This window comes from Amblyomma maculatum, chromosome 6 (genome assembly GCF_055883805.1).
Source record: "Amblyomma maculatum isolate TAMU_Amacu chromosome 6, ASM5588380v1, whole genome shotgun sequence".
NCBI lineage: Eukaryota > Metazoa > Arthropoda > Arachnida > Ixodida > Ixodidae > Amblyomma > Amblyomma maculatum.
In genome coordinates, this window is record NC_139349.1 from 175,227,460 (window position 1) to 175,253,310 (window position 25,851).

At 51.5% G+C, this 25,851-nt stretch overlaps 1 pseudogene; it reads left to right on the top strand.

Moving 5' to 3' along the window:
• The first annotated feature begins 18,104 nt into the window (after positions 1–18,104).
• Positions 18,105–23,710, top strand: LOC146187451 (uncharacterized; annotated as a pseudogene).
• The last annotated feature ends 2,141 nt before the right edge of the window (positions 23,711–25,851 follow it).

Below are 25,851 nucleotides of genomic sequence, written 5' to 3' on the forward strand. Positions count from 1 at the left end.
CCCAAATGGCCTCCCCAAAGGGACTCATGCGCAAGGGAGAGTAGCTCTTCGCGCCTGCTAAAAGGGAGCATGAGCTGCTTGACTTTGCTACTGGAGATTGAGTCCCAGTGATACAACAAGCCGTTTGAAACAAGCATGCCAGCCTTCCCTGCCTTTGCGTCAGCCCACGCTTTCTTTAGGGTTTCGTCTGATACTTGGTCGGATCTCAATACCTGGCGCTGTTTTAGGGCTTCGTCCGCATCACCCTGGGTCGAGATTACATCTTCCTTTTCGCTTTCTTCCCGGTCTACTTCACAGGGCTGTTCCGTCGCTACACCCTGCTCTCCAGTATTAGTTTGTCTGCCTCAGGCCCCGCTGCTTGCTCCTCGTGTGATGTAGAGCTCAGCTTTGTGCTCTGCTCCGCCATGGTGACGGACGCGTTAACTGCTTCAGACAGAGGACGGGTCTCACTCGTAACAAGTGCCTCGTAACGATTGTCTATCTCCGAGAGCAGTTCCCAGTTCTCCCTGGAGAGAAAACAATCTACTCCCTCCGCCAGCTAATCAGAAAGCGCGCATACAACGTCTACAGCCTAGGGCCCTGCTATGTGTGCGGTGGGCCGCCTGATGCTTACCGCAAGAGTGACCAGTTTTGTGTTAACCGTCTCGCCAAAAGCCGAAGCTAGCTTTATCAAGCCAGATGGCTCCCGACCTATACTTGGCACAAGGTTTTCCCTGACCACGGTTATCTCGCTACCGGTATCAATAATACTTGTCGCCGGTATCCCTGCGCACTCAACTCCACCTGCTGCAGCTTCGATTTGCGTACCTCGTCGAATGACTGGGGCGTTTTCATCTCTGCTACCAGAGTTGTCTTCGAGGTTACTGACGCCGGCGTTTCGCATGCCTGTACGTCGGCTAGAGCTACCTTTTAAGCTCGAGCGCATTTCTCCTTCTGCGCGCTTTGCGAAGCGCGAGGGCATTCCTTGGCCCGGTGGCCAGGTTCGCGGCACTCATAACACTGAATCGACCGTTTTCCACCATTGTTCGCCGCTTGCGGGGGTCCCTTCGGTTTTTCCGCTTACACGACAATTTGTTTTGCTGCGCGCCCCTTGCCCTTAGCCTGTTCGAGCGTCTGGAGAACGTCGGATATCTCATCCGGTTTTAGCCACCTCTCCTCCTGACGAAGACGCACATATTCTAAGCCCTTGGGGCTCAAGCTACCCTTAATGCGATCTGCAATGATCAAGGATACCAGGTCGTCCTTGTTTCTACGTCCCGTGACCGGACGTAGTACATAAAGTACGTCTTAGTGCGCGAAGCGAATTGTGCCCAAGTTTCATTGCGGCGTTTCGTCGCGCGCTCAAAGCGTTCGAGGTATTCTGAGGGGGCTAAGCTCCAGCTCCTTTAAAACGGCTGTTTTTACCGAGTTGTAGCTGCCCCACTCATCGTCCCCGAGGTTACGGAGAAGGTACCTGACACGCTCAGTTAGTGCAGGCATGATTAAGTGAACACGGCTTTCGTTTGGCACCTTGTACGACGTGAAAATATTCTCGACTTCCTCGAACCTTAACGGCACGTCCGCGTCACACGGCAACTTCAGTCCCTTAAGGACTTTAGCACATTGGGAGACAGGATCGGGCCCCATTCGGCGCTGATCGTCAATGTCCGACCTTACAGATGTCTGCCCGCTTCCCGCTATTGTCATTGCAACCGCTGGATTTAGCCCAAGTTTTTATAACTCTAGGCCTTCTTGTGAAAGAATGTTCAATTTTTCAAGCTAAAAATCTAGTTCCATGCGGCGAATCGCAACCGCATCGGATATTGACGTCTCCGCTACTTCACGTAGCGCTCCTACTACAGGTTGAGTGGTTGCTTGCTGCGACTGCTCGTTGTCACCTGTTATATCTCCTCCTGTCATTTTCTCACCTACGCTCGCCATCATGCTCCGTGTTAGAACCATACGCCACTTTACACTTGAGCCATAGCCACTTCAACAAAGCGTAAGAAATCCCGCTTACCCGTGCTGGTGTCGCGAGTTGGAGCCTCCATCCCTTGGTGCCGCAGCCTCGTCGGAGTCCTTCCCCAGAACGCTGTCTATGGTTCGGGGCCTGGATCACCTTGCTGCTTCTGGCTGGACGTGCGGACGTTTGTTGCCTAGTGGGTTCCCAGGGCCTGGGTACTCTGGGTGATGCTCGTGGTCGCTGGTCGCCGAACCCTGTCGTACTGCGCCAGTGATGTTAAGTTCGTGTTCGGCAGGTTGATGAAGTAAGATGACAAGTCAGGCAGCCTTGAAGTTGAACGAAACGGGAAGATATATTTACAGTTTATATACACAAATGACAACTGAATTTACACAGGTGGCCTCACACAGAGTTGCCACCGCCCTAGCAAAAGGGTACATCACAAGCACAAGACATCTTACCCAGAGAACCGCTTAGCCCTCACAGAGGAAAACTATAACGTGCCGAGCACGGAGTCGCCAGCTTGTGCTCGACTGGACAGAACTGCTCAACCGGGTCTGATGGCCGCTTTTTCATAGCAACGAAAAACAAAGACATGAGGGCGGTCGCTTCACATGATCCGCCTCAAAATTACGCAGCCAATCAGACCCATTAATTATTAAAACCCAACCCCGATGGGATGGCCATAATCTCTGACCCAGGTCCTCAATTCTTTAAAAATAAACATGCAGTGTGCATGCTGCATATTCTCTCCACTCGAGAGTTAACAGCCTCTCCCCATCGGCGCTCGTCCTTATTTCTCTATCTAACGGTCTACGTTGGAAAAACAGGAATGTCGCTGCTGCATTTCCCGGAGAAGCGCCGCGGAGGCGTTCAATGCCTCGTCGACAAAAGCCGATGCAGCTGAGGGGCAAGCCGGCACCTGGCGTCCAGGAGGGGCTTTGTTTGGTAAATCTTCCTTGACGTCCCTGAATGGGAAATGGGCGCCCTTCCTAGTCGTGTACGAGGAAAGGTGTCGCGACGCGATGGCACCAGCCCTTAGTCCCCCACCCTGACAGGAGCTTGAATCGGTCAAGAAAGGAGACAAGTGTCGTCGGCGGCTGGTCCGACTGGTTAGTAGCGGAGATGCGTGGGAACGAACATCTTCGCGAGTTCTCACAGGGTCAGTTTCCCCTAAACAAAAAAAAAAAAGCTGCTGTTTATCGCGGCTCTACAGAGGCTTTTGACTGATCAAGTCAAATACAGCCCGTAGGCAGCTAGTTCCATGCTAGTTGAAGAGGTGACATAGTTCGCCTTCACCCATGTCAAAATGAACCCGACCGGTATTCCCACAATGGCCGGAAACAGCACGAATTAACTCGAGCCATCTGAGCAGACATGTATGCGGTGACTGCCGTTAGAATGCAGTTGATCCAACGTCCTTTTATTGAAAGCAGCTTTATTCGTAATACAAGGAATGTAAATCTGAACCCGAGGTTCATGCCCACTCCATATGAGTGATTATGGTCTTGTAGCAGGGATGCATGACAATGAGCTTCAATGACTTAAGCGAATGCAATATGTGGCCTAATTACTGGAAGAGTTGCTAGGTGGTGACAGGGGATCCGTGTGATGTGCCGAAGTGCAGCCAGACAAGTCACCGGCCGATGACCGCCTACCACCCGCAGACGAACGGGCTCACGGAACGTCTGACTAAATCGGTAGGGGACATGCTTGTCATGTACGTCGCCGCCGAACACAAGACCCGGGTCGCCATCTTGCCGTACGTGATCTTCGCGTATAATCTGGTCATCCAGGAGACGACCAGGGTGACCCCGTTCCAGCTTGTGTATGGCAAGAACCCAACGAACACGCTCGATGTAATGCTGCCGCACGTAACAGTCGAGGAGAACCCGGACGTCGCCGCCTACCTCCAGCGTGCAGAGGAAGCTCCACGACTTGCATGGCTGCGTATTAAGGACCAATAACGCCCCGACGCCTGACGATACAACTTGCGGCACCGCCACGCAGAGTACAAACCCGGAGCCCAAGTCTGGGTATGGACGCCAATAGCCCGTCGCGGACTGATTGAAAAGTTTTTGCGTCGATACTCTAGGCCGTACAGAATCGTTCACCGCGTCGGACAGCTCGACTATGAAGTCATTCCTGACAGTACGACAGCATCACAACGGCGACGTGCACGCCAGAAATCGTACATGTTGTTCGTCTGAAACCATATTACGCGCGTTAAAGAATCCGTGGTGTTTACACTTTCTAATGTTTATGTTTAAGTTGCTTTGTTTATTTTGGAACATGAAGACGATGTTTTTTTTAAGGGGAAGTAATGCCGCGATGGAACCATTCAGATGTTTATTTGTTCTTTTTCGACAGCCGCAGGCATGCAGCCTAATCATTGTGAATCTAGCGCGCGAATCACCTCTGTTATTCGACATTTGTTGTCGCGAGACCCGGCTTTATAATTTCCTTTGTTACGGCAGATGATTCGAGATGTATTTTGAAGGATTTCAGTCACGCGCTTCTATTTCTACAATGTTCCTGGTCATGCTAGTCACTGTCCGCGGTTTTATCTAGATAATTCTACACCACTTTTAAATTCAGCGAGGACGAGTGAAACGGGTATTCTTTGTTAGATGATTGCCGAACGCGATTGTTGCTATCACCGCCGCCGAATCGCTTAGTTCTTTTGCGAGCGCAAATCAGCCCAATAAAGAGTTAATTTCAGTGCTTCTGCATCTGTGTATTCACTTGTGATCATGGTATTGTCACCGCCACGTGACAATAATTTCTCATGGTATCAACAACAATGTATGCAGTAACAGGATATTCCCGGGCGACAAGAACAGTCAATGCGCTTGAGGCAAATTTAGGCAATCCAAGGCAGATGCGAAGATCTCGCAGTTGAAAATTTTTAATAATCTGGATGTCCATCTTTATAAAGTTACTGAACATAGGAAAGTTGTATGGCCTGTAGGCCAGCAATAGCGAACGGTACAGTTGAAGCATGGAGTTGCACTGATCCGCCCTAGGACTTTCCCCCGAGGAATAATAGGAATAATAGACAATCACTATCAGTGCCTTTCTCCTCTCGTAGAGTAGGGACTCAATGAGAGAAACTTGTCGATGACAACTTTCCAAGGAAGCGATAGCTTCCCTCATAGGGAATGTTTGCCATTGATGCATATGGTGTGACGTTACATTGGTTTGTGCGTGAACACCACAAATGAACAATTCTTGATGAAATATTATGCCCTGCAGACGAGGGATATTGAAAGATTATGTAAAGGACATACTGATGGAAATTGTCTAACATTCAGCTGCGAAGTATATTGTAAGGTAGTGTTAATGTGCTGATGGGAATGTAACATTCAGCTACGAAACAGCACTTTGCGTTAAAAGTTTGACAAGCGCTTAGTTTTTTGGCAATAACTGCGAAGACACTGCCGAATATTGTAAGATGCGATTGTGAACACATTGTTAGATGGGTGGGTTTATTATTTACAACGTAGGCGGAGTATGCATGAATGCAAGAAACAGTCCGGAGTAAGGATTTTCCCACTCCCAGTCCAGGCACTTCCACCTCATCCTTCTCTTCTTCATGCGCAGCGCGGCGAAGCATAACACTTTCCCCCGGCACAGGCGAAGCTCGTCCTCGATCTAGTCAACAATATCTAGGATTGCAGCGTTTCAGTCGTGCCACGTGAGCCAGATGCATCTTCCGCGAGCAGCTATTCATCGATGTCACTTCAGCCATAAAATATTTTACGTCACTCAACTTATTTAAAACAACAAAGTGTCCGGCGTATTCCCACAAGAACTTTTGATACAGTCCACAGCTCGCACAGTCCAAAGCCAAATCAATTCTCCGAGTTCGTAATTGACTGCAGCATGAACTACATAATATCGGGCCTTTGCATTGTCTTGGGAGGCAATGGTTCGCAAACGACCAAGACGATGGGCTTCTTCAGCGAGACATAGATGTTTCGACACGGATGGGTCATCGTGCACGGAGAATGGAAGAATTTTTTCCAGGAATGTTATGGTAAGCGTGTGTAGGGAAAGCAAAATGGCTGAGGCTCAACTTGGTTAAGCCTGGAGTAGAGGTAGAACGCTTTCGTCGAGCTGCATCTCGTGCCCGTCGTTTTGAAAGCCGTTCTTTCCTTTCTTCGGCGGTTTCTGTGGCTCTTCGTCTCTTCCGGGCTTCACATTGGCGATGAGCTCCCTCTTTAGGCTTACTAATCGACAAGATAGTGAAGAATCTCGGCTAGAGCAGTCAACGCCTGCATATATAGCAGCTGGTGTGACGTCACAGCGACAGTAGCGCCGCAGGTGAGTGGCGCCGCAACCACGCGCCGTAACTGCGGCTGGGCGATCTGAAGGAGCGAGTTGGTCCCCCATATCTAGCAGCTGGTGTGACGTCACAGTGACAGTAGCGCTGCAGGCGAGCGGCGCAGCAACTACGCGCCGTAACTGCGGCTGGGCGATCTGAAGGAGCGAGTTGGTCCCCCATATTTAGCAGCTGGTGAGACGTCACAGCGACAGTAGCGCCGCACGTGAGCAGCGCAGCAACCACGCGCCGTAACTGCGGCTGGGCGATCTGAAGGAGCGAGTTGGTCCCCCATATTATTAGTCTAGTACACTATGCTCCATATCTAGCAGCTGGTGTGATGTCACAGCGACAGTAGCGCCGCATGCGAGCGGCGCAGCAACCACGCGCCGTAACTACGGCTGGGTGATCTGAAGGAGCGAGTTGGTCCCCCATATCTAGCAGCTGGTGTGACGTCACTCCGCTTGAGGTCAAACGTAACTGCGGCCGGGTCACGTGAAGGCTTGAAAGTGCGGGTAGTATCGCTTTCGCAATAAAAGGAGAACTATTCGGTCACTTCATGCTGAGCTGTCTTATAAGCGTAAGAAATACATGGCAGGACCGCGCCCCAGTTCTTGTGGTCTGACGCTACATACGTCAGTATCATGTTGATGAAAATCCGGCTTAGTCATTCAGTGAAGCCATTTGTCTGAGAGTGGTAGGGAGTATGATGACGAATTCAAAGCCGCAAAGGTACAAAAGTTCTTCCACGATATCTACAATGAACTGTCGACCGCGGTCAGTGGTGATCACTCGGGACACGCCGTGGTGGAGAATGATTTGGTGTAATAAAAAGATCGACAGGTCGGCTGCTCTAGGAGAAACAAGCACAGACATCTCTAGATACTGGGTCAAGTAGTCAATAGCCGCTAAAATTCAGCGACGGTTGTCAGACGACTCCGGGGAAAGGACCAATCAGATCAATTCCAATTTTCTCAAAGGGCGATATAGGGGGCATGACCGATTTAAGAAGGCTAGCCGGCGGTGTGGTTCTTTGCTTCAGGCGTTGGCAAAGGCACAACTTGTATTAAAAAAAGCTGTTAGACTGTAACGGTTTTATTAATACAGTCAGTGACCCAACGCCCCTGTCTACATCGACTTCAACTTCAAAGATGCTTACACCACAAACCTACATGAAGAAAATTATAGGGCCACTGGCTACGTCGAAGTTTAATAAAACGTAATGACGTTTCGGAAGCCCTACGGCTTCCTTGTTCACAATGGGGAAACCAGACATAAAGCACGCGTTTATAGCTTCTTCAAAATGTGTCGTAAGGATCTTGCATAATCAGATGGTAGATTCCCTTTCGTCCGATTGATTGTGCCATGAGTGGTCTGAATCCTCAAAGACTCTAGATACAAACGTCTAGAAGCGATCCGTTCTCTGGTAAGCACACGTGCCTCGTCCCAGTTGATGGTGTGTCCAGTTTCTTGCACGTGTTCGGCTAGAGCGTTAGTAGCACTGTATCCTTTCACCATATCATTTTTGTGCTGCTGTATCCGTTTGCACCAGTTTCCTGATTCTTCGATATAACTGCGGTCGCAATCTGCGCACGGAATCTTGTACACGACCCCAGGATACTTCTTAATGAGAAGGGGGTCTTTCACATTGACAAGCTCGTGCCTAAGTTTGCTCGTTTGAACGTGGGCAAAATGTACGCCGTACTTTCGGAATACCCGACCAAGCGCTTCACTGATCCGCAGGATGTGAGGGATGCTTGCGCGTTTTGACTTAGAGGCATCGGAAACGTCAGAAGGTGGCGGTCCCGGTAGGAGTTTCTTTTTAGTGTTTGCCACAAGGCTTCTTGGGTAAACATTTCTCGTCAAATCCTTTTCGACAGTCTTCAGCTCTTCCTTGAGAGATTGCTCGTTAGAGCACGTGTTTATTGCTCTTTTGATTAAGGAGCAGACAACAGATCGCTTTTGTGCCATCGGGTGGACAGAGTAAAAGTCAAGTCAGCGCAATAAAGAGTTAATTTCAGTACCATCACACCTGTGTCTCCTTTTGGTATGTACGGCCTTGTCAACACTACGTGACAATACCATTTGTCCTGTCTTGAACCTTATCTTTAATTGCTGCTTCTTCCAGGGAATTTTTCCCACTTGCGGCGGGGGCTAGCCTGCCACCGTATTTTATCTCTTGTGACTTGTAGGCCATCATTGCACCCGCCACCGCTTCGGTAGTGGACGACGGCTGTTGCGGCGCCCGTCTTTCTGCGCCTCTTCATTTTCTTTCTTCTCTATTTTCTCTTCTGTCCGCATGAGGCAGCGGAGGTGGCTCAGCTACAGAGCCAGTAGCAGGCCCGTGCATTTTCTTTTCCTTCTTCCTACAGCCACAACAACAACAACATGAGGGGGTGGAGAAGAGCAGCTTCTCCTGGCCTTACAGGGCTGGTACTGGTAGGTTACCGCCGCGGCGGGGGCTAGCCTGCTACCGGATTTGGATCTGTTGTAGGCCGTAATTGCACTCTCCACTACTTCGGTGGTGGACGACGGCCGATGCAACGCGCGTCTTTCTCTCCCTCTTCTTTTTCTTTCTTCTCTACTTTCCTTTCTGTCCGCACTAGGCAACGGAGGTGGCTCAGCTACAGAGCCAGCAGAAGGCCCGTGCACTTTCTTTTCCTTCTTCGCACAGTCGCAACAACAACAACTGCCATCGCACAGCACTCAGACATATCTCCGTTTCACCTAACGCAATGCAGCTGCCACCCTCAGAAGTGATCACGGTATAATCAACACAACTATATACATGCGTCCGCTGAAACGTCCACAAACACAAGCTTGTATTCCGAACTGGACAACTTCCCGCACCTCTCTGTCCATCGTAGACCTCCTTCAGTCGGGATATGCACCTGGTACAAATCGCTTATGTCGGCACTGAAACAACACGAAAAGCAAATACAGCTCACGGAAGCGCAAACGGATGTGGACAATTACCTCCTACATCTTTGGGAGGCCCGCCGCAGCCTCATCAAAAGATGGAAAAAACAGAAACATAACGACACCTCAAGAAGCGCATCCTCGAACTCACAAATCTAACCGCGGAATATACTGCTCAGCTAGCCGGCACTAATTGGGTGGACAGATGCAACATGGCTGCATGCCGGATGTCTGGGCGCTATACGCGGCGCCAGCTCCGCGCGCTTATCGATCCCAGACAAACGCACACAGAAACCCAACGCCACTTATATAAGGTCATTCACAAGTTTACAGGAACGACAACACAGCTAGCGCACACACTCAGGGACCGATACCTATGCACCACCAAAGACACCCGGCCGGTTGCCTACTCGTATGCAGGCAAAGAGAACACGGAGCTGCACCCTCCGTTACAGCTCCACGACCTTAGGGCGGCCTTAAGCAGTTCTCTTTGCGAGGTGACAATTAAGTGAAAAGGGCAGCACAACATGGCGATACGGTGAAGAATGATTTAAGGGTTGGCCTAGCGCGAGGGCACATCTCGTGCCACTGCCTATCTTCTTCTTCGTAACACTTCCCGTGGCCACCGAGCGATTGTCCCGATCGGCTCGCTTGAAGTTGATGGTGACGTGACGATGAGGATGTTCAAGGAGGGACAGGAGTCTCGAATAAGATGCTCAGGAATTTAGATGACAACTCGATAGAGGCCCTTACCAGCTACATGCAGAAATGCTGGGAAAAAGGGGAGATCCCACCGCTGTGGAAAGAGGCTACCGTGATCCTGATCCCAAAACCCGGGAAGCAACCGAAACTGGAAAATCTCCGGCCTATATCGCTCACGTCATGTGTAGGAAAGTTAATGGAACACATAATTCAAACCAGAATTTCAAATTATATGGAGGAAAAAGAGAAATTGCCAGACGAGATGTATGGCTTCAGGCCCCATCTGAGCACACAGGACGTCATGCTGCGGCTGCAGCAAGGCATAATTAATTCCATAACCAAAGATGCGAAAGTCATTATGGGACTGGACCTAAAAAGGGCCTTCGACAACGTCAAGCACGAAGCCATCTTGGAAGGGCTCCAGCAGCTAGGAATAGGGCTAAAAACTTATTGCTATGTCAGAAATTTCTTAACGGACCGCACGGCGGTTATAACTTTCCAGGAAATACAATCTGGGGTGATCAGGCTAGGTAACAGGGGGACACCTCAGGGATCGGTACTGTCACCCACCCTTTTCAACATGGCCATGAGAGGGCTCCCGAAGGAATTGCGGAAAATTGGGAATTACAACTTAAATTACAGCCTGTATGCGGACGATATCAATCTCTGGATCAACTGAGGGAGCGACGCAGAGATCAATGAAACGCTGCAGGTGGCAGCAGATGTCATCTCTAAGTACGCGGCGGACAGAGGACTTAAATGTTCGCCTGAAAAATCAGAAATCTTGTGTATAATGACAAGGCACTCAGGAACAAACCTCCCTCTGACCCACAGGTGTACGTGGAAGGAAGGGAGATACCAAAAGTAGAGACAATACGAATATTGGGACTCCACTTACAAACACACGGAAGGAACACAATCACCATTAAAAAGTTAGAAAACCACGCGACCCAGACATTAAACCTCATCAGGAGGGTCTCACGTAACGGAGGCGGCCTCAAGGAAAAAGCCTCCTGAGATTGGTACAAGCCTTCATCATTAGCAGAGTGGGCTACGCCACGCCATACCTGAACCTAAAGGCAAATGAGAGGAGAAAGATAGACGCGCTCATCAGAAAATGCGTTAAAAAGGCCCTAGGCCTCCCAACATGTACATCGACGGAGCAGCTACTGGCCCTAGGACAGCACAATACGATTTCAGAAATCACGGAAGCGGTTAAAACCTCGCAACTTGAAAGACTCAGCACGACGCGAGTGGGAAGAGCTACGCTAAGTAACCTTAGAATAGCCACAGACAGGGGGCAAAAGGAAAGGGTTGACATTGACAGGAAAATCAGGGCGCACCTAAGAATCCCTCCCCTACCCAAAAAACATGCACCCTGAGTTTAATAGGGAAAGGCGACAGAAAAGGGCGGAAGCGATAGAAACAATATATCGGAGCAAACCCCCAAATGAAGTTGCCTACGTAGATGCGGCAGGAAACAGACACAGTCGATACATGACCATAGCGGCGGTAGATGGGGGAGGCACCCTCGTCACGGTGGCTACCATACTAGGGAAAGAAACCGAGATAGCGGAGGAAGCTGCGATAGCGATCGCTTGCGTTGGCACCAAAGCTAGATATATTGTTAGCGACAGTAAAGCTGCAATCCAAAATTTCACTAGGGGGAGGGTAAACCCCCTCACCACCAAAATTTTAACACAAGGAGTGATTGATAGGACGATCAACATCATCTGGACCCCGGCGCACGAATCTGTCAGCGGTAACGAGGCGGCCCACAGTGCAGCTCGAGATCTCTACCTCCGAGCTGTACAGGATGGCTCGGCTCAGGCAGAACATAATAGAGAAGGGCGATTAATCTGGTATCAAGACATTACAGAACACTACAGGCAATGCCGGAGGCGTTTTCCCCCACCAAACACGGCGTTAAATAGAGGTCAGGCAATGGCGTGGAGACGCCTGCAGACTGGAGTATACCCAAACCCAGGACGATAAATGTAAAAAGTGTGAGGCGAGAGGAACCCTCGACCATATAATTTGGGAGTGCGCTTACTCCCCAGGCAGGGCGCAAAACATTAGCAGTAGGGAAGCCTGGGAAACCTTATTGCGAAGCTCGGACCCTGAGCTCCAACTCACCGCCGTCCAACTCGCAGCAGAGGCCGCCGGCGAAACCAAAGCGGCCAGCATCTAATGCGACCATCCCGTGCGGCTGGGCCGCTAAGTCCCCTCCCCCTTACAGGGGGGTGAGACAGAGCGGCCCAGGCGGTGTGGTCCTTCTCTGTTGGACAATAAAAGTTTTCAACAACAACAACAAGGAGGGACAGGGGTGAATGACTTGCTTGCCACCACGATGTCTGATGCGTGGGTGATCCGCCGCCCCTGGAGCTGTTCAACCATCCGTCACCAGAGTCCATGGGACCGATGGCTCGAGGTCACGTCAGGCGACTTGGGCGCGGGTTGCGTGTTCGTGCCCATCGGTTCTTTCCGGTCCTTCATCTCGGTTCTGGTTGGTCTGTCTGTTCTTGTCTTCAGGTCCAGGCTGGGGGTGGTATAGTTGGTCGGATCTGGGCGGGAAAGGCTGGGGCGAAGCTTCTCGGCGATGTCCCTGGGCCCTCGGTCGATGGTCCCGGCTTACAGATGGTGTCGATGCTCCAAGGCGAGGATGGGGATGATTCACCCCGCACCTCCACCAAAAATGTTACGTGGTGACAGGCGAAGAGGACAGCACAACATGGCGATAGGGTGAAAGATGATTCAATAGTTGGCCTAGCGCGAGGGCTCCTCTTCCGCCACGGCCTATCTTCTTCTTCGTAACAATAGGTATCGGCCCCTGAGTGTGTGCGCTAGATGTGTTGTCGTTCCTGTAAAATTATGCATGACCTTATGTAAGTGGTGCTGGGTTTCTGTGCGTGTTTGTGTGGGATCGATGAGCGCGCCGAACAGGAGCCACGTATTGCGCCCAGACAACTGGCGCGCAGCCGTGTTGCATCTGTCCACCCAGTTAGTGTCGGCTAGCCGAGCAGCATGAAGCGCGGCACTGCACCCGAGAGCGGGCGATGGGGAAGGTGGTGAAGGGTGGCTTATCCTGGCACTGACGGGGCTGGAACAGGTAGGTCAACGCCGCTTGCGGCAGGGGCTAGCCTGCCACTGATTTTTATCTGTTGTAGGCCGTCATTGCACCCGCCACTGCTTCGGTGGTGGACGACGGCTGTTGTTGCGGCGCGCGTCTTTCTTTCCCCTCTTCTTTTTGTTCTCTATTTGTCTCTTCTGTACGCAAGAGGCAGCGGAGGTGGCTCAGCTACAGAGCCAGTAGCAGGCACTTGCATTTTCTTTTCCTTCTTCCTACAGCCACAACAACAACACACCCCGGCGCGACAGGTTACTGTCAAGCTTTTGGCCAACCTTCCCGACGCATCCTGTGCCGTGCTCCTCAAATACATCAATAGTATTTGGGACGGAGACACTCCTCTCCCTCTCGATTGGAAGTCGGGTCTCTTGACCTTCATCCCGAAGGCCGGGAAACCTATTGATGTGTAGAACCTTCGCCCCATCTCTTTCACGTCTTATGTCGGCAAGCTAATGGAGACAATGGTACGTGACAGACTCTCCGAATTTTTCGAAACATATCACATTTTCATGGACACCATGTTCGGTTTCCGCCCTCAAAAATCAGCACAGGATATGCTCCTTCAGCTCCACCACGACACCTTAGATCCTGTCGAATGTCTCCATACCGACAAGGTGATCCTGGCCTTGGACCTTAAAGGCGCATTCGACAATGTGAAGCACGAAGCGGTTCTCGACCATCTCAGTCAGACCAACTGCGGCCACAAAACATTCAATTACATAAGACAATTCCTTAACAACCGGCAAGCCTACATACGCATACAGGATCACGGGCTATACACCATCAGCTCGAGGGGAACACCTCAGGGCGCGGTTTTGTTCCCCTTCCTCTTCAATTTGGTCATGCTTCATCTTCCCTCCAAATTGGCTTCTCTTCTCGGGATACATTACGCACTTTACGCGGATGATATCACAATCTGGGCCACGCAAGGTAACCTGGGCCACATCGAGTCCTGCCTGCAAGCAGCGGCGACCGTAGTCGATGACTACGCGACCTACTACGGACTCCAGTGCGCCTCAGCTAAATCTGAATTTGTGCACGTACGCCCCTCCCCTCGAGACGCAACTCAGTTTCACCTTAGCCTCTCCTCGGGACCGATCCGGAAGGCCAAAGAGATCCGCGTCCTTGGCCTCTTCATACGCCATCAACGCAAGGCCGACACCACCTTAGCCAAACTTCACGCTGTGGGAGACCAGGTGCGCCGTATGGTCCGCCGGGTCTCGAACAAGCGCGGCGGATTACGAAGCAAGGATGCACTGCGGCTTGCCGATGCTTTCGTAACGAGCATAATTCTCTACTCGATCCCCTACTTGTACCTGCGAAAACACGATGATGACCAAATGGAGGCCATCTACCAAAACCCATCAAGCGGGCTCTCAACCTTCCGGTCAGCACGTCTAACCAGAAGCTTCTGGCTCTTGGCGTGGTGAACACCTTCCGGGAGCTTCGAGAAGCCCACTTACTCAGCCAATACACGCGTTTTACAGAGATCACGTCCGGTCGCCGCCTTTTGGACTGGCTACACATTAAGAGACATTAGTCTGCCAACCAAGGTCCGTATAACTCGTGCTATGGTCTTTCCAGTTGTGATGTATGGATGCGAGAGTTGGACTGTGAAGAAGGCTGACCGCCGAAGAATTGACGCGTTTGAATTGTGGTGCTGGCGGAGACTCTTGAGGGTTCCTTGGACTCCCAGAAGATCAAATCAGTCGATATTGTTGGCCATAAACCCTGACCGCTGATTGGAGGGTAAAATTCTAAAGTTAAAGCTCAGCTACTTTGGTCATCTGATGAGAAGAGAGGAGTCGCTGGAGAAAGATTTGATGTTGGGAAAGGTTGAGGGTCGCCGGAGAAGGGGTAGGCAGCAAAAGCGATGGTTAGATGGCAACCTCGAGGCGCTGCAGATGAATTTACGTGATGTTAGGAAAATAGTGAGAGACCGGAATGCGTGACGTGGTATGGTCCATAGGGTCACGAAGAGTCGGACACGACTGAACGACTGAACTGTCTGACTGACACATCAAACCCGAATATCACATTGTGGAAAGGGTTAGAGTACCAGAACCATGGAGACGCACCCTTCGGGTGCGACCCCTTCCCCACAACTTGTCCAAAGAAGACCATAGCGGTCGTCGCAAGGCGCGCACAGAAGCGTTGGAAGTATACTATGGTCACCAACAACACGTGCAATACGTGGCCGTTGCCGGTCCACGCCATGGGGGGTGGTTTACGACTGCAGTCATACACAACACGAACACAGTTAACGGGTTAACTTTCAAAGCATGCAGCCCAACACACGCGGAGGAGATTGCCATCGCTCTGGCTCTCAGTATTTCCAAGTCGAAACACATCATCACCGACTCGCGAGGGGCTGTCGGAACTATAGGCTGGGGCAGGCTCCCCCGCTTGCCCAGCGTATACTGCAATCTAGCTGCCGATACAAAGACACAACTCTGCTTAACCTCATTTGAGCGCCCCGTCACCAAGGTCTCAAAGGAAACAAACAGGCCGATCAGGCCGCCCACGCACCCTCTCACCGGGATATCTCCCTGGCCTTGGAAGCCTACTCCCAATCAGACAATCTGGCCCTGACATTCTAAGACATCACCGATTACTACAAGGAGGAGCACAGGCACTACCCGGCCTCTTGTAAGGGGCTAGATCGCGCTAACGAGTGCCTCCTCATCAAAATGTTTACCATTACTGTACTGTGCCCGGCGGTGCTTAAACATTTCAACCCATCCTTTAATGGTGCGTGCCAGTACTGTGGGGAGGTGACTGACATCTTCCACATTTTCCGGGCCTGCCAATCAAACCCATTCATTCCCCCAACCCCAATCCAACCAGAGAAGACTGGAAGGCGGCCCTGCTCAGCTTTGAAGACCTCAAGGCTCAAAAAGCCTTGGTTCAACGGACGCGGGCGGCGTTGCTTGCCAATGGGGCCCCGGAATAGGGGCTCCACCTAGTATTGGGAGGGGAGGAGGCCAATACGTCTCTAACCCAGCGCCTCTCTAACCATTTATTGGTTAATAAATGTTTTAACCACCCCCACCACCAGCAGCAGAGTATTGGTTAATAAATGTTTAACCACCCCCACCACCAGCAGCAGAGCGGCGCATAGCAGCAGCAAAGAGAGAATGAGCACAAGAAGGTGAAGAGAGCTACGGAGACGCCCGAACAGAGAGAGAAACGGCTTTGGAAGCAGTGATGCCAGACTACCGAGCGTAATCGACGGAGCATAACTACCAAAATGAGGCCTATGGAAAAGTTCAGTCAACGGGAACCAACAAAAGAGGATTTGAAGACGCGTCGTGTGACTGATCACTCCATTCGAGTTTCCGAAAGTGCATCTGTTACCCGGGAATTTGAAGCAGACCTAGTGAACAATCCATTTGGACACGTGTACTGTGTGCGAGAGACTGCGGCACCAAATGGACTTGACACCGGTGAGTAATCCAATGATGGGACTGAGTTTGTAGACTTTGCCAAATCGAAACACTGTATTTGGCAAAGTTGAGACCCCTGTATGCTACTTCACAGATCATGGGGCGGTCTTCATCTCTGTCAAGCAAAATGAATAAAAGATGTGTCTACCCATTCTCTCATTGCTAAACATAAATCGCCTGAATACTCATGTCAACGTTCAGTTCGAATGCATCCTTAATTTTATCTCCACCTTTCAGACTTCACTGCAAATCATCACGTATTCTCTTCCCCCTCCCCCAAAGACACGCGAAGGCTTGCCACTGAGCAATGAAATTAGTTACATGTCAACATAGAGGACCTCAATATAATTCAGTGGAACTGTCGCAATCCTAATACTAACCGCACTCCATTACACCAGTAGCTTCTTACTCTCCCCTCTCTACCCCACTTCCTTCCCCTCCAGTAAACTCGCTGCTCCACTAACGTTCCTGGCTACTTGGCATTTCACTCTATAGCTACTAACCCCTTATCTTCTATCTACGTTCGCCGTGAATTCTCGGTAGCAGCCCCTGACATTCCCTCATCGCTCCAATCCTACCTGGTGGACACCCTCTAATATCTTCCTCAGGCTCACCTCAGCCTGGCACTGTTGTCCTTCTACAACCCCCCCCCCCCACTCACGACCCACATTTCACGGCCCTAGATAAATTTCTTGAACATTGCCCTTTAACGCGGCTTTTCTTCTCTGCGGAGACTTGAGTGCCCCGCACACATTATGGGGTTATCCGCAGACCTTAAGAGCCGGCCGCCTAATCCACTCCATGGCCCAGCAAGCTCACCTCACTCTCCTCACACCCCCGGAGTACCCACTATGGTGGGCACACATTTCCAGCGACACACAACCCCTGAACTTACTGATCTGATACCCTTCTTAGTTACCACTACATTATTTCCATCTCCGTCCCTCTTCCGATACCCATCGTAAGCAGCGCGTTCGACATACCGACTGGCATGTTTTTCGCTGTCTCCTCTCCTCTGCCTCCTTCAGACGTATGAGCAGTGGACTAATGCCCTTCTACAAGCGACTTCGTCCTCTACTCGCACGGAGACAGCTGCATATCCCACGCCTGACTCGGACCCCCACTCATCAGGCTATGGAAGAGTCGCAAAATGCTTCTCCGAACAGTCAGACTGCAACCCCGCAACCTCCAATTGCAGACCTCCCTTTCAAGGTTGCGAAATGATATTGTGGCATATTGTGCTACACTTGAGGATTCTCGACGGAATACCCTATGCAACAACCTTGACCGGCGCTCCATAAAAAATCAACCTGGAGTCTTTTTCGAACCCTCCTTCGTACCACCCCTGCCCCTTCCCAGCGCCCTCTAGAATATTATCAGGCCTGCTCACTTCTCTGGTCGTGGCCTCTGACGTCACTCAGTTTTGACCGACGCCTCCTCTCGCGCGAACGTGCCCACGCCGTTCGCGAGAGCAAGATTTGCTAAGCCCGACGCGGCCTATCGCGGCATGCCGGTGTCTTTTTGAGCTGGTTCTGTTTGCGGCTGGAGAAGACGTGTTTGTCTACGTTTGTGAACTGGTGTGTGGTGATGTGAAACGTTTCGTTCACTGAATATTCGCGTAGTGTACCCCTGCAAACTGTCGTAATGGGGCGATGCTGCGTGCCCAACTGTCGCGGCAATTACGACAATCGGCCGAAGGTTCGAGTGTTCTCGTTCCCAAAGGACGACCGAAGAGCAAAGTGAGAGCGTGCTGTTCGTAGAGATGACGTCGACATCTGTTCTCTCCGTGATCCGAAGGTATGTGTACGTCTATACTACTTTTGAGTCATATTAAAAGCACCACCTCCAACATGTCCGGTTCTTGCTCTACTATAACGATATAATAAAGAGTGCGCTTTTGACTTGCGAGCCAGCATAATTCTTCACATTGTAAGGTCTGTTTATTTCTTTCCAGAAATGTTCGCTTCAACTGCGGCACTTAGCTGTAATGAGACACGATATCGTCATAATGCCGCGCGCATGCCTGGAGAGATGTTTTTTCCTGAAGCGAATATAATGATCTCTTGTGCCGCTTTTTACTTGCCAGTCAGTAAGACTTGACATTTTCCCGGGTGTTTATTTCTCTTCTGTAACGTTCGCTTTGACTGCGGCGCTTTATTGGGATGAGACGCGCTATCGCTATAAAATCACTCAAGTCTTGAGTGGTGTCGTTTTTTTCCAGGGGCGCCAGGACGTATTATCAGTTCACGCACACGCTCGAAGTAATTTGTAGATTGTTTGGAATCTATTTGCTAGTCAGCGCGCTTCGTCGATAAAGAACCAGCGTGGGCTAGAAAAAAAAAAGAACCGACTGTCGAAGGATAAAAAGCGCCATAAAATACAGAGTGTCTTTTCATGTTTACACGGTCCCCTTTATTATTTCTTAAAAATATCTACGGCTTTACTTCAGCCGCATTTTTATCCATGTAGACACCTCAAATAGCCTCTTTTTTACAGCTTAGTAAGTGAGGTGGATGTGAAGCAAAAAAGGCCTGTGATATACCGTTTATTTTTTGTGAATGGTTTGCAGGTGTGCGAGCCCCATTTCAAGGCCGAGTACTTAAGGACGACTTCTACGTACACCGGTCCAAGAACCGGCAGGGCAATAGAAGCTCCCATGGGCGCTACTCGGCTTACTCAGGACGCAGTGCCGACCATTTTTCCAAATGCCCCTGCTTATTTGAGCCAATGCGCACCAGTGCGCCAGGAGCCAGAGGCAAAGAGGAAACGCCGCGAGGCATCGCATCTAGAAGAAGCTATTCGGCAGTCCATCTTATCGCACGAAGAACAAGAGCGCCAAAATAAGCTTCAGTCATGTGAAGACTTTGTATCGCGCCTACGAAGCCTCGATCTCTCCACCTACTGGATGTCAGTAAAAGCAGAGCATGCTGTTCTCTTTGTTCACATAGAGGGTGAAGATCCACCAGACGTCGAACGATCTGTGATTGTTAGCAAGAACATGGAGGTAACGGCCTTCTGGAGGAAAGTGAAAGTGCCTGTAAAGGACCTGCTCATCCCGTGTAAGCTAGACGATCTGCGCTACCTTCAGACTGCACTAGACAGCATGAGAAGTTTCAAGGCTCCAGACATTTGCGACAAGGATGAAAAAGTCAAAGCGAGTTTCAGCTTGCTTTTTCTCTTTGCTGGACAGCCTCAGGTGTGATGATCTTTTGCCGCAAGAGAAAACAGAAGCACTCGGCTTTATAAAAGAGCAACTTGACCTATTGCACAAGAAGGACCATTCAGCACGGTACTCTGCTGAGCTTTTAATATTCTCCAGTATTCTATACACTGTTTCCCCACACGCCTACCGATTCATTCGCAGTGCTGGCAAGTTAGCACTGCCCCATCGATCTACACTGATGCGTATCTGTTCGCAATACAACGTCAACCCAGCGAATGAGCAGGACGACGAAGGGTTTTTACGTTATGTGAAGAAGCGATCAAGCCTCCTGAAACCGCATGAAAATATTGTCACTATAATGATGGACGAGACCCATATTCAGCCGTACTTCGAGTACAAAGGTGGATCGGTGACCGGGGCAGCTTCTAATTCTTCCGAAGCAGCCAAAACTGCGCATGTTTTTATGACGCAGTCCTTGCTATCATCACACAAGGATGTCGCACACATTCTGCCAGTATCGAACATTGAAGCAGTCCAATTGCACGCAGTCCTAAGAAAGACAATATTGGAGCTCGAGAATGCAGGGCTTAATGTCATAGCAGTAATAACAGATAACGATTCCATAAATAGAAAAGTGATGTCCTTGTTTTCTAAACCACGAACAGTTGACATCGTGTACCCTCACCCAGTGGACGATTCAAGACTCCTTTTTTATGTAGTAGACCCAGTCCACCTTCTGAAGTGCATACGAAACAACTGGTTGAACCAGAAAAATCCAGGAACGTGCACCTTCTACCCTGAATTTCTTAGTGGATCTCCGTTAGTTCGGGTTAATGGAGCCTCTTTCAAAGCTCTTCGATACTTGCACGCTTCGGAGCAACACAGCGTCGCAAAGTTTGGTTATGGATTGAGCTACAAAGCACTGCATCCATCCAACATTGAGCGCCAGAATGTGAAGCTGGTTTTAAAAGTTTTAGAGCGCAGCTCTTTGGCGTCCGTTCCTGGGTTTCGCGTCGGCGTCGGCCTCGTAACCAGCTCCGCCCCCCTTTCATCCCCCCAGCGCTAGCAGCGACCGACTGATACCGCTGGATGCCGCTGACGCCGCTAGAGTCAAGATAACGTGACTGCATAGAACACCGTCGCCGCCATGCAGAAAGAGGAGGGGAGGGTCCCCCCCGCATCGGCGGCGTTGTCCCTGAAACCAACTCCGCAGCTGGGGTTGACTCACTATCGGCGTCAGCAGCATCAGTCAGTCGCTGCTATCTCTTCCCTCCTCCCTTTATCGCGTTGTCCGCTTGCTGCGCGCGCTTCTGCACCCATCGTTTGCCGCTGGGTGTACACGCCGCCCCCCTCTCCCCTCTTCCTGCGAGTCTCCGGTTGTCAAAGCGCCGGCTCGAACTTAATTCCTTTCTTCGCTCCTTCTCCAATGCAACCCCTGTGCGGTGGCAATCATAGAGAGCCAGATCGGTGGCGGCGGATCTGTATATGTGCACCACCCGAGCCGAGATTGCCGCTGCCGTTCGCCACTGCGAAATTATCTGCCAATCCTTTCTGAGCCATGAGCGAGACGACCGGTGGAAGTCCTCCGGCTGCTGCTGCTGCTGCTGCTGCTGCTGCTGCTGCTGCTGCTGCTGCTGCTGCTGCTGCTGCTGCTGCTGCTGCTGCTGCTGCTGCTGCTGCTGCTGCTGCTGCTGCTGCTGCTGCTGCTGCTGCTGCTGCTGCTGCTGCTGCTGCTGCTGCTGCTGCTGCTGCTGCTGCTGCTGCTGCTGCTGCTGCTGCTGCTGCTGCTGCTGCTGCTGCTGCTGCTGCTGCTGCTGCTGCTGCTGCTGCTGCTGCTGCTGCTGCTGCTGCTGCTGCTGCTGCTGCTGCTGCTGCTGCTGCTGCTGCTGCTGCTGCTGCTGCTGCTGCTGCTGCTGCTGCTGCTGCTGCTGCTGCTGCTGCTGCTGCTGCTGCTGCTGCTGCTGCTGCTGCTGCTGCTGCTGCTGCTGCTGCTGCTGCTGCTGCTGCTGCTGCTGCTGCTGCTGCTGCTGCTGCTGCTGCTGCTGCTGCTGCTGCTGCTGCTGCTGCTGCTGCTGCTGCTGCTGCTGCTGCTGCTGCTGCTGCTGCTGCTGCTGCTGCTGCTGCTGCTGCTGCTGCTGCTGCTGCTGCTGCTGCTGCTGCTGCTGCTGCTGCTGCTGCTGCTGCTGCTGCTGCTGCTGCTGCTGCTGCTGCTGCTGCTGCTGCTGCTGCTGCTGCTGCTGCTGCTGCTGCTGCTGCTGCTGCTGCTGCTGCTGCTGCTGCTGCTGCTGCTGCTGCTGCTGCTGCTGCTGCTGCTGCTGCTGCTGCTGCTGCTGCTGCTGCTGCTGCTGCTGCTGCTGCTGCTGCTGCTGCTGCTGCTGCTGCTGCTGCTGCTGCTGCTGCTGCTGCTGCTGCTGCTGCTGCTGCTGCTGCTGCTGCTGCTGCTGCTGCTGCTGCTGCTGCTGCTGCTGCTGCTGCTGCTGCTGCTGCTGCTGCTGCTGCTGCTGCTGCTGCTGCTGCTGCTGCTGCTGCTGCTGCTGCTGCTGCTGCTGCTGCTGCTGCTGCTGCTGCTGCTGCTGCTGCTGCTGCTGCTGCTGCTGCTGCTGCTGCTGCTGCTGCTGCTGCTGCTGCTGCTGCTGCTGCTGCTGCTGCTGCTGCTGCTGCTGCTGCTGCTGCTGCTGCTGCTGCTGCTGCTGCTGCTGCTGCTGCTGCTGCTGCTGCTGCTGCTGCTGCTGCTGCTGCTGCTGCTGCTGCTGCTGCTGCTGCTGCTGCTGCTGCTGCTGCTGCTGCTGCTGCTGCTGCTGCTGCTGCTGCTGCTGCTGCTGCTGCTGCTGCTGCTGCTGCTGCTGCTGCTGCTGCTGCTGCTGCTGCTGCTGCTGCTGCTGCTGCTGCTGCTGCTGCTGCTGCTGCTGCTGCTGCTGCTGCTGCTGCTGCTGCTGCTGCTGCTGCTGCTGCTGCTGCTGCTGCTGCTGCTGCTGCTGCTGCTGCTGCTGCTGCTGCTGCTGCTGCTGCTGCTGCTGCTGCTGCTGCTGCTGCTGCTGCTGCTGCTGCTGCTGCTGCTGCTGCTGCTGCTGCTGCTGCTGCTGCTGCTGCTGCTGCTGCTGCTGCTGCTGCTGCTGCTGCTGCTGCTGCTGCTGCTGCTGCTGCTGCTGCTGCTGCTGCTGCTGCTGCTGCTGCTGCTGCTGCTGCTGCTGCTGCTGCTGCTGCTGCTGCTGCTGCTGCTGCTGCTGCTGCTGCTGCTGCTGCTGCTGCTGCTGCTGCTGCTGCTGCTGCTGCTGCTGCTGCTGCTGCTGCTGCTGCTGCTGCTGCTGCTGCTGCTGCTGCTGCTGCTGCTGCTGCTGCTGCTGCTGCTGCTGCTGCTGCTGCTGCTGCTGCTGCTGCTGCTGCTGCTGCTGCTGCTGCGCCGCCGTCGCCGTCGCCGCCAGAATCCAGAGCAGTAAGCGAGGCTGAAGCAGAAGCTCATCGCCGCCGTCGAGAAGACCCTGCCGTTCGCACCGCCGAAGCGGAGGCTCATCGCCACCGTCGAGAGCAACCAGGTGTAAGCGAGGCTGAAGCAGAAGCTCATCGCCGCCGCCGAGAAGGGAGTCTTTGTTAAAGGAATACGTGTGAAAAATAAAACAAAAAATTATGTGATAGCGCATACATGTGTTGCTCGATTTCTTTGCCTCAATCTATCGAAAAGGTGAAACAGCTTATTTGCTGCGCTCAAATTTCGCATTAGGAAGTAACGTAATCGTCGGTAATTTTTTTAGTTCATTTGTGGTGGAGGCTCTAAATATGCGCGGAAACGAGCTTAATTTGAACTACGCCGCAGGGACAGCGCATTTCATTGACCTAATACTGAAGTAGTGGCATATAGTCAACGTGAAAAGCCCCTCCAAGGGCCGGCGCCTAAGATATCCGCTCCAGGATCCAGTAAGGAGTTTGACTGACAAGCAGATAGAATTTCTTAATAAATTTGTGGATTGGTTGGACACATGGCGAGACATCCGGATGGATACAGGCGCACTAACCACTGAAACCCACGCAGCGCTGCGGCTGACTTGTTACTCGCTTGTCGAACTGTGCCGGTACTGCCTTGAAGAATTGAATTTCGACTATGTGTTGCTGGGCAAATTTCAGACCGACAGTCTAGAGGAAAGGTTCGGACAGTACCGTCGGCTGTCTGGAACAAATTATCACATTTCAATACAGCAAGTCTTTGTGTCAGAGAAAAAACTGAGGCTACAAGACAGTTTGGTTTTGCCAGATATGCAGGAACTGCAGAAGCCATGTGCTGAAACACTTGACGGAGCTCAGTTGACAGAGGAGTACGGTATAAAGGTGTCGGATCGTGATATAAGAAATATAAAGAGTCCATTCTGCCCGTGATAGCATACACCGCAGGCTTTTGCGCCCACGCCACGTTGAAGAAGCTGCCCTGTCAGTATTGTGCCATGAATATTACGTCTGAGGACCGGGAAGTTCAACTTGAAAGGAATCTCCTAATCGAAAACCTCTCGAGAGGCGCTCTGAAGTTTCCACAACCGGCTGTCAATAATGCGGTTTTATACGCCCACATTGTCTTAGAACAGCTTACCAGCAAAGTGAATGCTGCACGTTTTCATGCAACACCTAAACAGGGGGAGCTGCTTGTGGCTGTCACGAGACATCTCTGTGAAACAGAGGATTTTGATGTCTGTAACAATGGTCACCATCCTGACACTGTGCTGACAAACATACTTGTGGCAGCAGCAAACACACTTCTGAAGAACTACGTTTCTATGAAGACTGATGTTGTGAAGGGTATAAAAACGCCGACTCAACAGAGGAAATTGCAAAAGTTTGCAAAATGAGCAATAAATGTTTCCATATGCGTTCTCTGGACACAGTGTGTATGTGTGTGTATGTGGCAAGCGTGTGAGTTAATAAAGACTCATTAAATGTACCTTTTTTATTTCGTTACTTTGTTGGGCCACATGTTCCATGGCGTACAATCTTATATTTAGTGGAATAATAAATTGCCTTCCAGATAAATGAGCACGGATTTTAAAGCAATATGCACTCCTAACATTAGCGCCAATCAAAATGAAAAGGCAAAATAAAACTATTATACGTGTGGCACTCAACCGCGACCACTCCTTTCCGCAGAAGCGATGATTTGCGCTTCACGGCCTCCCGCTTCCGCGCGGCTCGGTCAAGACGCGTGACGTCACGGCGGCAGTGAGCAGGCCTGAAACTAGTTCTAGGTGGCACTGCCCTGCCCCGACTCTTATTAAAGCCCTATCCACAAAGTCTCCCGATGAGGTTTTCGCAACTCTTGCAGTTCATTATGCCCGACCCCCTTTGTCCCCGTTTTACCCTGATTATACAGGCTGTGCAAGCAATTATATTAATGCCACGTTTATGCTTCGCGAGCTTGAAGCTGCACTTCTTGCTAACACCACTCGGTCGGCTCCCGGTGAAGATGGAATCACTTGCTCCACTCTTCGCAATCTTCCGATAACGCAAAAGAGTACCTTCTAAACCTCTATACCACCTGGGAAGAAGGCCCTCTGCCATCGTCATGGACTTTCCCACTTATTGCTCTCACTCCTAAATCTGGTCTCTAGCCCTTTCCAATCTCCGGCCCATTTCTCTGACCTCATGTGTTGGCAAGACGATGGAAAGAATGGCGCTCACTAGGCTTAGTCGGCATTTGCAGGCTTCCAACTCGCTCCCTCATATCCTCATTGATATTAGTCCCCGTGTATCTGCACACGACATTTTCCTCATACTTCAGCGTACTTTCTTCCTCTGTGGTAGCTCGCCGCTTCACGCCCTGGTCAAAGTCGATGTCCGCAAGGCATTCGATTGCGTCTCCCGTGACCATATTCTAACCTGCCTTTCCAGCACCGACTGCGGCTCCCGCATGTATAACTAAATACATTCGAGCTTTTTTTTCTAATCGCGAGGCCCGTTTCCGAGCATTCCACTTCACTTCTACGCCCCAACGTCTTACCCGCGGTACCACGCAGGGTGCTGTTCTTTCACCTACCTTTTCTAATATCGCCATGGCTCCTCTCGCGGTTCAGTTATCGTCTATTCCCGATCTTCAGCACTTTTCTTTACGCCGACATCAGATTGTGGGGCTCGCGCGGATCTCCTAGTCACGTTCAAGACGCCATTCAGCAGGGATTGGACATCATTTCTTCCTTTCTTGACCATCATCATCATCATCAGCCTGACTATACCCACTGCAGGGCGAAGGCC